Genomic DNA, 13,257 nt, shown 5'->3' with positions numbered 1-13,257 from the left:
AGAGTTTTATATAGTTTTATATACGTGCTGTGATTCTCGAAGTTCGGCCACTTTCTAAATAAATTACCTGCTGTGATATTTGCATGTTTGATAACGTCATTCGCATGGACATTGAATGTGAATTGATGAACAAAAGTCACTCCAAGGTCCCTGACGGATTCTATCTTTTCTAAAGTTTTGATGTTTATGCTATATTTTGTTGCCAAGTACCGAGTTTTCTTTGTATACGTTACATGTATACATTTACTGCTATTTATGCTCATATCGTTATTACACGCCGATTTTAAATGGTACTTAATGCCTTTTGAATGCATGTTTTGTCATTTACACTGGTCACCGTTTTAAAAAGTTTTACATTGTCAGCATATAAAATAAAACTTTTACCTTCTCAAGATTGTACTTTATATCATTAATAAAAACTGTAAACAGTAATGGAACTAGGGCTGACCCTTGAGGAATATCCTTTAAAATTTCTCCTTCATCTGATGATACATTATGAGCTTTAACCTTAAAAGTTCTATTGCTAAGAAAGCTTTTAACCATTCTATAAATAATGATGACAATCTTAAGCAAGCTAGCTAGCTTTTGTAATAACAACGCATGTTGTACTATGTCAAGTGCTTTTGAGAGGTCTATATATATTAAGTGAACTTGATTTCTGCAGATAATTCTTCCGATATGTAATTAGTAATTTGTTCTATTACAAGCAATTTTAACTGGAAAGACAAATATTCATAGATAAACGTTTTGAATATTTTCCCAAAGGCATTTAGAATAGTTATTGGTCGATAATTACTCGGTATTTTCCCCTTTGAATATTAGTACAATGATGGACTTCTTCCATTGATCCGGAAAAATACCTGTCCGTAAAGAAATATTATATATGTAAGCATGGATTGGTGCAATGTTGCTGTCGCATGTTTTGATTACATAGTTGGAAACTTGGTCCTGCCCTATTGATGTACAAGGTGGCCTATTGATGTATCAGCCACAGATATAAAAGGAATGCCAATAATACAATTATTAGAATGTTCATGTACACTCATGTCTAAAATGATTGTCGCATATCTTTAACTGTCTTCTTGTAGTAATTTGGTATGATTTTGAAGGATACTTTTAATACTGATACTACGTGTATAGTCGGGAAATGTATATTTGTGGTAAATTTTATAGGAAAAGAATTATAAATGCAAAAATTAGAATAAGTAAAACAAAAATGTTGCTAAATGGACAAGAAAGTTTTATTTTCTTTTTAGTGTTCTTATTTACTGCGATTTGACGTGAAATTTGCCACATACATGTCTTTGCCGATTATACACATACTAACATTATAAGAAATATCGGGAGAATTCGTTATCAAATTATATTCCTACAACAGCATATTTATAGACATGTGACAATAATTTTGGATATAAGTGTACATTTTCGATTTTAATATTCGTGCAATTACTGAATATTTTTTTTTAAAATAGCATAAAAATGCATTAGCTACATCGTATACATCTTGACATGTCTTTCCTTCATAATCCATTACATTCAGTATGGTAAAGAGTTTTGTTCTTGAATTTTTTCCAAAAAATCTGTTGATTTGTAAGCAAGCTGGTTTCAAGTTGTAAGAAACAGTTATATTTTAATTGCTTATGTAATTTCTTTACCATTTTTCTACATTTTGAATATATATATATATATATATATATATATATATATATATATATATATATATATATATATATATATATATATATATATATAATTTTAGCATATTTGTTCTCCTATACAATGTGGGGAACCTTCTTTTCCTATTTCTTAAATTTTTCAACTCTCTGTTTACCCAGGGACATTAGGTTGAACCTTTATTCGTAAGTTTCTTTGGAATATTGTTGTCAAAGCTGCTCTTAATTTTAATATGTATTTGGCTAACTAGGCTATTAACATCGTTACATAAGCTTTCAATTGTAAAGTTGGATAGATCATAGTAAATTGCTATAAAATTGGCTTTCTTGTAGTCATAGTTTAATATCTTGTTCCTTGTTATGTTACAAGTCGTTACAATATTAGAAATTTCAAATACAAATGGTGGGTGGTATTATCTATCTTTACTAAAGATGGAGAATTGTTAAATAATGCTATTTCGTCTAGATTTGTTATGAAAAATCCAAAATTTTAGTACTGTCATTAGCATCGTATGCATAATTGTATAGCTTACAATCTAGCATATTACAAAATTCAATAAGTTTTTCTGCGTTTTATTTAATATAATGATGCGAACCTCAAATTTCGTTCGTATTCCAGTTCACACCAGGAACATTAAAGTATCTAACAAGATTGTTTTATTGTTAAATATATGTATATATTCATTATAAGAGTATTTATATAATCATTAAAATCATCGACACTAGTGTTTGGAGGAGTAAAGTGCAGACCTACTATTAAGTCCTTGCAGTGTGATCTGAGTTTCACCCATATGACATCGAGATTGTGGAGAGTTAGATTCAGTACCTCAAATCTGGCGTTCTTTTTAATTAAGTAAATAACACCATCTTCCTTTGATTTACCTGTTATTTTGGTACATCTATCTTTCCTAAGCATACAATACTCATATTCTAAATGATTTAGATAAGAACCTTTGCTTTTGAACCAGCTTTCAGATATACAAATTAAATCAACGTCATTACATAGCGTTTGATTAATAAAATCTTTGATCTTTCCATTCATACCTCTGACCTTCTGGTAAAACAAACTTAAATATATATTAGCCATTATTGTTCATTATTACTCGTATTATTGCCGGCATCACCTGGTACTATGTTTGATAATAATAATAATAATAATAATAATAATAATAATAATAATAATAATAATAATAATAATAATAATAATAATAATGTTGAATTTCTGATTGGTAATGTCAATGGATACAGTATTTAAATATTTAAAACAGCTTTTAATTGCAATTCCAGTTATAGCTAATATTTTACTGATTAGCTTATGAAATAACACGGATTCTACCTTTACTTTTTTTCTCTTTCTAATATATTTATGTGTACTTCTTTTCAATTTAAAGTGAAAATTACGTAAAACTTACTTTCAATTTAAAGTGAAATTCCTGTGGTAAGTGGGTTGTAATCGAATAATTAACCAATTAACTTAATGAAAGATTAATAAAATAAATGTAATTTTTGTCATTGCATGTATATATGTGTGTTTGTTAATCTCACGCTTCACGAAAATGTATACGTAATATAACAAACTACGTATATTAAGTACTAGAAATACCAGACTTCATATAGCAGCCATGGAGATGCCCCTCCCTAGAAAACTTACTTGAGACGCCCCTGCCTATGATCACAATAAACTTGGTTGATGGAAACGGGTTATATAACATCTAGACCAGTGCTATTCAACCGGGGGTACGCGTACCCTCAAAGATGTTTCTGGGGGTACACAGTCCTAAAATAAGGATATTTCCTATATTTATTGAATGATCATAGTGGATAAAAAAATTCTTTGGACTGGATGAGTTTCGAGATCACGCGCGTCTAATATTATTTCCAAGTAATCGGTTAACATTTGTTGGATACAGTCTTAGAAATCCAGAATCACTTCTGATCCTCACGCTCTCGAAGATTCGACCAAGAATCGTGGAGTTGGATTCAAGGAAATAAGCTCAGTCTTCTCATTAACGGGTTAGTTCTAAAGTTATTTTTAGTTTTTGAATTTTTTACATTGTCGTCAGTGTGCGAACTATCAGGGACGATGAGGGGAAAATCCCCTTCAGTAGAACTGGATGTCTCCCATATGCTTTGAAATTTCCCATGTTATCTTTCCCGGATGTGTACATTATCCCCCTGTAAATAGTGTTTTGATTGGCACACTGATAGTCCTTTTTTTGGGTCTCTATTTGTCCCCCTTTTTAATGAACAGAACATGTGTATTTTTAATAAGTTCTTTTAAATAGCTTCAGTTGTGCACAATTGGATAGCGAACTGTGTCTAAGGGTACGCAAGAAAAAAAAAGGTTGAATAGCACTGATCTAGACTGCACAAAAGAAACAGTATAAGTCAGAAATAGGCCAAAATGAGATAAGTGAAAATTGGAGATCTATGTGTCATGCTCCACCTCCTGTTAACTTGGTATAAGTCAATTCTAAACATGAGTTGAATAATCGCGTCTTGGTACTGTTTGTATAAGTGATTAATTCTTATGCTTGGTAAAATTTAAAAATCACCTCCTGAAAATCTGCTTTTTCTTTCTTTCTTTCTTTCTTTTTTTTTTTTTTTTGACATACTGTTTCTCCTGTGCAGTCTAGTATATTCGGAATTAGTTCAAAGTACTAAACAATCAACACTGCTATCTATGAGTATTTTGAGAAATAGGACAGGACTAAAGGAAAACTGTGCTCAACTTACCTCGTTTCTCATTTCCAACAAGGGGTTAGTTCTCTTGCAAGACGAAATCATCATATTTTAACGTATGGAATTAGGTTCTTCTGGTTGAAAAGGTCACTTGCCTTGCATTTCAGAACTTTTTCCATCGAATGATTTATCATCTTGAATCTTTTTTCTGTTCGCTCATAGGTTTGTCCAAACCACTTAATATACGCAAAGAAATGTATTGTGTTAAATATTTACTTCTGGCTTGTTTTTATAAGAAAATGGATGCCCTAAAGCCATCATACATAATTTCACTATGTACTTAAATCTGATTTTATACTCTATATGTTATTAAAAAATAATACTCATTATTAAAACACCAGCAACTTAATATACATTTGATATCTATTATATAAAAGAGAACGCACAAATCCTTTGTTCCCTCATCACGCTAATACGGCTGAACCAATTTCTTTTATTTTTGGGGGGTTATTAGGATTTGGACCCTAGATGGTTTTTATCATATCACTTTAATTTTTAATTACCAGTGTCTTGAGATAATTGACCATTCAAGTGTCCATAACGTACAAATCCTTTGTTAGTTCATCATAGGTATAAAAATAAACGTATTTATATGCAACCCGCATGACCGTGTCACTCGGCGGGTTAACATAAATGACAGGCGATATAATGTTAACATTTACTGCAATCTACTATGGTTTTTATCATATCACTTGAAAGCGAAAACTTCCGGGGTGACCGCAGCGAAGCGGGGCGGGTTAACATAAATGACAGGCGATATAATGTTAACATTTACTGCAATCTTCTATGGTTTTTATCATATCACTTGAAAGCGAAAAAGTAAAAATTATCTAAGTAACAAAGTTTATTGCGTTCCGGGGTGACCGCAGCGAAGCGGGGTGAACGCTGCTAGTGTTAAATAATAGTTGAATAAGTGTGTTTAAGAAATTATATGAACTTGATGTTCACAATTTAGAGTGTCCTACATATACCTCTTAATTGTTTTACATACTTTACATTTTTACAGCTGGTACTGCCAAGAAGAGTTACAATATGTCTTATAAGTACGTATGTGTTATATAACTGGATTCTGAGTTGCTGTTGAAATGTAACCAGATTAATTACTATCTTTATTCTGAAGGGCAAGACTACATTTGTTGTCCATTTTTTTTTTCAGTTTTTATCTCGTTTAAGTTCGATTTGTTTCTTTGTTAGTCAGTTTGATCTTTTTCTCTTACTTTTTAAGTGATGATAGAAGAGAAGAAGTTATGGTAATCTTAAAAATGATTTGAACGGATTTGCACATTTCATGGTTTCATACCGAGAAAAAGTTATTTTTGGATATTTATCTCTCTGTCTGTTCAATCGTTCGCAAAAACGCATGGACAGTTTTTCTAGTATTCCGTCCCATGATTGTGCACCGAGACTAAGCGAGATGGTGGTAATGAGATTAATGAAAATTATGGAATGACGAAAGTGGGAGGAAACGGAAGAACCTCTATAAAAACTACGTATACGGTGTTTGTTCACCACAAAACCCACTTGGTGGGAGCTGGGATCGAGCCAGGAACCTCATGCTCTAAATGAGAGCACTAAGAGTCTGTGGTCCCAGTATGCACGCTTGATTAGATGCCATACTGTTCAACGTATCTAGACCATATGTTAATGTTAAAGTTTTTATAAGATCCTACAGCAGAAGGTTCCTTTTAATTTCCTCCCACAAAAATAAGAGTAGTTTACCACATTAGAATAATGAATATTTTTAAAAATGTGATCTATCTCGAAAACATTTCTAATCATCATTATCATCATAGGTATTTTGCCATTATTGGCAGGTCACTTGTAGCGTGCTACACAATCTTTCGCTAACCTCTTTGTCTTCACGTACGATTTCTTTCTTTTGATACCACTCATCAATTGTAGTCTCCTTCGTCCTCTCCCTCTCTTTCCTGCCATCATACCTCTAGCATGTACATTTTTAAATTTAGGAATTTAGTATTTAAAGGAAATATGTACATTTTATTTTAAACTAGCAAGATACCCGTTCTTTGCACGGGAAGAATACGTTTCATTTTGGATATAGAGAGCTGAAATTCGATTTAAACGGCATCGTGTCGCTGCTCGTTTCAGCGACCCCGAAAACTATGGATTCGACACTAATATCGGTCATTTTCGATCATTTTTTTATATATCTCCCATCTCCCCTAAGTTGCACCGTCAAAGTGAAATGATAAAAACCATACCAGGTCCGAATCTCATCTATGTTGAAAATTTGATCAAAATCAGTCAGGTGGTTCAAGAGTTATGAGATCACAGACAGTCACTTTCATGAGAGCTTGTGTGTGTAGTGGTGGGTTCGGTAGTCTTCGTTATGTGACACAGTGATACCGTGTTTCACCCACTCAATACATAACTAACAAAATCTTATTTTAATATGAAAGATACTTGCAAAATTAAATGATCAATAAATACATTGTATAATATACTTTACCTAAGTCTGTTACATCTTCCGTATACCCGTAACTACACTCAACCACCAGAGCAATACTCAATATTATTGCCGTGTTGTAAAGATTTAAAAAATAATTTAACTGTAACATAACAGGTTGATAGGTTTTGAACAGCAGCCCCATGCGCTTTGGTCGCGATCACAATAACATTAACATTAACAGAAATTAATCAACAATAAAAGGTGATTAGTTGATGCTTCGTATCATGGTTGATGTTGAAAAATCCTTTCATATGAACTGGATAAACATTGTCAATCAAGATTAGATGATATGACAAAATTAAAAATTTGCTTTTTAAAAAATTATTTATTGCTATATTTAGTTACAATGCACAAGTATTTCATAGTTTATTAATATTTAAGTTTATAGTTTATTATATAGTATAATTATATAAACATATAAATATATAAGTAGTCGCCGGAAGTGCCCTACGAGAGTGAGTGAATCAATTTGCAAAGTGACCAATAATACGTGTAATTATCACAAGACTCCCTTTCACTGCAAATATTTTCTTACACATTTGTGTTTTGAAATAAAGATGAATTATAGCTTTCATAACATAGATATTTTTTTCCTGCTTAAGGTGATAAGATTTTGAAATGATGAGTCGATAATCTGTTCTTAAGCTGAAGAATTACCTGAGAAAACTTATTTTGATGTATTCTTTGTTTTAATAGCCTTTTGATTATAAGAAAGAGCAAAGATCAGACTGATTATTCCATGAATTTGAGGGCGTTTGGAGGTGTGTGCTAAGAGGTGTATAATCTTAAAATCTAATTAGCAGTGATGTCACAACAATACATAAAAGTGATATCTAGCCTCAAGCCCGCAATCAGAGGGAGCTAGGGGACCTGCCCCCTAAAGTTTTCGTGGCCCCTTCAGACCTTAACACAAAATACTTTTATTATACAAAAAACAGAATCTAGTTATTTGTAAGATTTTGCCCCCCCTAACATATTCATGGCCCCCCCAAAACTCTGTGGTTGGTTGCGGACCTGTCTGGCCTTAATAATACACATAGATAAAGATACTTCCAGGTATTTATACTTTCTGAGGCATAATTTGGACAGTATATATATATATATATATATATATATATATATATATATATATACCGTACGAGTTCGATATCCAAAATATTTAACTATATTATATCCTAATGAAATTTACATGCCCTCGAGAAGCACACTTTTTTAAACAAAACAAAATAATTAAGATCAGTGTACCTGTGTTGAAGTTCGCATGAGCATTCACATATTGAAGACGGTTACTACGGTTTTACACTTTACCCGTTGAGATGTTTCATATGCTAACTCCAAAGACTATATACTGTTGAAATATGTATGCTTTTGCCAAAAAGATATACTCTTAAAAAGAAAATAATAATAATAATAATAATAATAATAATAATAATAATAATAATAATAATAATAATAATAATAATAATAATAATAATAATAATAATAAACGGTTATCCCATGTCGAAGTTAGTATGTGTAAAGCACAAATATTAAAGTCGGTTAATTATGGTTTCCACACTGCACTCGTTGAGGTGTTTCATAGTCTAGCAGCAAAGATTCGTATTACATCGTAAAGAAACTTAAATTACCAAAATTGGTGCATTTATGTTGAAGCTATGCGTAATTATAGAATACTAAAGTCTATTAATTATTAAGGTTTCCACCTCCACTCGTTGTAATGTTTCATGATCTACCTCCTAAGGCTTGCGTTAAATCCTGATAATATTTATTGTTTGGGACCACCGAGAAAGTATCCTCTTTAATATCCGTGAACCTAGTCCCACCCACGCCTGCACTAAGTTTAAAACATGTCAGAAATTAGTGCCCAATTAGTGATAAGACAACCTGTAATGTTTAGAAAAAGAATATGTTGTTTCACAAACGTTAAAAAAGAAAAAAGATTCTGGGTGGGGGTTAGGTTTCCGCTAACCCCTCGCACTCAACCGATTGAGATGAAATGCATACACAACTTTTTTTAAACACAAATTAAACATAACTTTCTTACAAGGCTGTCTATATTCTTTATTATAAATCAACGAGAAATGTTACAGTTTCGGAAGTATATCACTTCCTTCTTCAGACTACTACTCCAACTGAAATCATAGATAATCTGAAGAAGGAAGTGATATACTTCCGAAACTGTTACATTTCTCGTTGATTTATAATAAAGAATATAGACAGCCTTGTAAGAAAGTTATGTTTAATTTATGTTTAAGATGGACACAAGGCCTTTTTATAAAAACAACTTTTTTTTTGTTAAATCAGTGCTGACGATAACGCATAGAAAGAAAATTAGTGTTATTTATCTCACAAAAATGATGAATTGACTGTTTTCTTCGATGACGCCGCCGTTAAAGATTCTCGAATATATTTTGGCCTTCTGATAATTGCACTAAACTTTGTTCTACACGGTATTGTCAGCACTAATTTAACACTAATTTCATGTATGGGTTACACCTCAATCGGTTGAGTTGATGGGGCTAGCGTAAACCTAGCCTCACCCAGAATCTCTTTTTGTTTGTTTGTTTTTGACGTTTGTGTAACAGCACATTTTTTTCAACATTACAGTTTGTCAGCACTAATTGGGCACTAATTTCTCACATATGTTTCAAAATTAGTAGAGATGTGGGTGGGACTAGGTTTCCGAACTTAAAAAAAAAAAAAGTATCGTCAAAATCGGTGCACCTGTGTTGAAGTTATGCACATCCAACACACCCCCAACACACACACACACACACGAATATCTAAGAACTGACTTCATATTTACGTTTCTGGTGAAATCCTAGCCTAAAGTTATGTGCCACACATGTCCTTCTATTTAAAAGATTGTTTTTTTAACTAACACTAAAATACAAATGCTGAGCAAAACAACGTTTTATTATAAAATAAGAAAATAATAATTGTGACAGTTTCGGATATCTAACATATCCTTCTTCAGACACTATCGAAAATAAATGAGATTGCATATCCCATTCGATAGTGTCTGAAGAAGGATATGTTAGATATCCGAAACTGTCACAATTATTATTTTCTTATTTTATAATAAAACGTTGCTTTGCTCAGCATTTGTATTTTAGTGTAAGTTATTGAATATAGCGAAGCTAATATAAATCAGTTAGCTATTAAAAGATTGATTTCAATCCAATATGGCGGATATCAAGATGGCTGCCGCCATGGTCATCCACATCAATCAAGTTCTCCCTACCCACACAGTATTACTATATCGTCAAATCGTGCCAGTCTCTAAACTACACGTCTCTAGCAAGGCTGTTAAGAAACTTTTGGGACACCCTTTTTATATATATAAACTTTTTTCCAGTTTGATATTAGATATTTTATTCACAACGAATTCTTAAAACGTATTATTAAATAAAACAAAACAAAACTGTGACGTCACCGTAACATCACCATATCAAGAATTGCCACTAAAAGGTTCCAAATTGCTGGAAATCCAATTACACGTATTTTGGCAGAAATTGTCTTAATAGTTGCTGAGTTATACAGATTTTAAATAATTCATCACTCTTTAATACATAAATCAGATAGGTGAAACATTGACGTCATACTGAAAATTGCCCAAAGATGCCAAGGTAGGCACTCGCTCGAAATCTGAAAGAGGACATTGCATTTCATTAAAAAAAAAAAAAAAAAAAAACTTTATACCACATGTTACGGTATAGCGAATTTTACCATTGCTTTCTTCTGCACTATAACCTATTCATAACGGACAGAGATTATTCTTAGATCATACGAATTCAGCACAGAAAATACTTCCTGCAATGTGAAAATAAATGTGCGACACAGTTCAGTAAATGTACAGCAAATTTCGAACAATCTTTTAGTCCGTAGGTTGTACACTGGGTACAATTATTTCACACTTTTCCCCAAGAAATTCATGAATCTCATATTTGGTGAGTTCTAACTACGTTTTTAATATTTACTAGTCATCATGTTGCATAGTCTTACTATGGTGTTTTTACATTTAAGTCGGTGAGTTTTTAACTAAATATTTAACTCTGAAGAAAAAGAAAATAATTATGTATTCAAACTAACTAGGACCTGAAGCAGTAATCTTGGTTACACACAAGTGACGACATTACGAATCATATTATTAACAGTGTGAGAATAGTCTAACGTATTTCCACCCCTTAATATACTGTAATCACTAGTAAAGTTTAAAGTCAAATTCAGTCGTAAATACTGAAGATGGGTAAGTAAGTATAAAGTTAGCAAATGCTTAAAATGTGAAGATGATATGCTTTTTCCCTTATCAAATAGATAGGCAATTGTAATTCCTTCTAATCGGTTAAATGCGCTTAACTACATTATCTTTTACCATTCAATGCGAAAACAACACAACTAATCATCACAATAACATGTTTTCTATTAAAATTTATCACTATGGCACCGCTGATATTTAATAGGTATATACAGGGTGATATTCAAAAAGCCGACAAATTCAGACATGAGCAGCAATCCCGGATTATCGAAAATATCGGATTTTTTAATGGATATAATATGCTATAACTATCCTGTATATTTAACAGAAAATGGCTACCTGTACATACCTTTAAAAATCGAAAAATACAAAATGAAATTATTATTATTATTATTATTATTATTATTATTATTATTATTATTATTATTATTATTATTATTATTATTATTATTATTATTATTATTATTATTATTATTAAGTATTGTGCGTGTTGGCAGTCCTTGGATTAATGAGTTTTTTCTTCAATTCGGGTCTGAAAAATAGTTCTTCCACATTTCTTGATTTTTCAGCTTCCACTTTTAACTCCCGATATTTTCATTCTTCAAATTATCAATCAGTTGCGTTCTTCTTCTTCCTATTCCTTGATTTGCTTCCGTCTTTCCCTCTATGATGGCATGAAGAAGGCAATTTCTTCGTAAGACGATTTCAATCCAATTAGATTTCCTACAAAGGATGGTGGCTAGAAGCGTCCTCTTCTCTCCTATCCGTTTCAAAACATCCTCATTTGTTACTCTCTCTATCCATTTTATCTTCTCCATCTTCCTCCAATACCACATTTCGAAGCTCTCAAAATATTTCTTCTCTAGCTTCCGTCATGTCCAAGTCCCTGAACAACACAGTCCAATATAGCACCTGAGCAACTTCTTCGTTAGTTCGATATTACTCCTGCTAGTTAAGAGTGATCTTTTCTTATTGAGTGCCTCTTTGTTTACGACAATTCTTGACCTTATCTCTTTGGTGCAGTAACCGTCTCTCATCAAAATACTTCCCTGATATTTGAAACGATCTACCTCTTCAAGTTCACTTTGCTTGCTCTGACCAGTAAGGGAGTGTTTCCACTTAATCTTCTCATGACTTTCGATTTTTCGATATTCATTTCCGTTCTATATTGCTTCTGAGTGTCAACTATTTTGTCAATCATCTCCTGCAGTACTTCTTCGGTTCTAGGTATAATAATCGTATCGTCTGCATACTTGACCTTGTTAATGATCTCCCTTCATTACAGGTAGCCATCTTACCCACTAGTTTAGCTACAACCCTTCAGTGCCGTTCCGTAGGGGGCGGGGGAGAGCGGAGAGACAGTCCCGGCTCCGAAGTAAGGGGGCACAAAATTCGGGAGGAAAAAGAAGAGAAAAGAAGGGAAAAAAAGAGATAGGAAAAATTACTTAGAATATTTTACATCAATAGCAGTATATTTCAATCTAATATTTAATTTCACCAGGATCAGATTTATATTAGGAAAATGTATGTGCACATATATAAAATAAAATGCAAAGAAAAAAATAATAAAAACTGCTCAAAATCAAGGAAAAGCAGGGTTTTAGTTTTGAAAATTTTCTTACGCTCCGCGCCAACCATGGTAGCGCTCTTCGGTTAGCTTGTCGACCTCATTCATATGTACAGGGGCGCCGTCGTATACTCTCGCCCCAGGCGTTGATTTTACACGGCACAGCACGGCAACACCACAAAGTTGACCTTTCTCCCCTCACATTTATCATTCTGTCCTCAGATTTACCATCTTCTCTTAATTTACCAATTTGTCCTCAAATGTACCTTTTTCCTCAAACTTATCACTCTCCAGTTTTATATTGTGCTATTTTCAATGAACAATTATGCCCCACCAAATATTATCATTGCACAATCCGAACCATAAAGCCTGCCTTTGGGCACCCCTGTCTCTCATTAAAAGTCTATGTTTCCCGTCCAATGAATCAATCCTGGAACTAGTAAGTTTCCCTGATACGGAAGAAAATCATCGTACATTGATTTTTTAAAAATAAGTTTTATTATAAATATACACTACATATATTTGCGTCTCGCAAATATGTGTAGTA

Source organism: Thermobia domestica, chromosome 16 (genome assembly GCF_964235325.1).
Source record: "Thermobia domestica chromosome 16, izTheDome1.hap1.1, whole genome shotgun sequence".
NCBI classification, from domain to species: Eukaryota; Metazoa; Arthropoda; class Insecta; order Zygentoma; family Lepismatidae; genus Thermobia; species Thermobia domestica.
The sequence above is the reverse complement of the archived record's forward strand: the minus strand, read 5'-3'. Positions refer to the sequence as shown.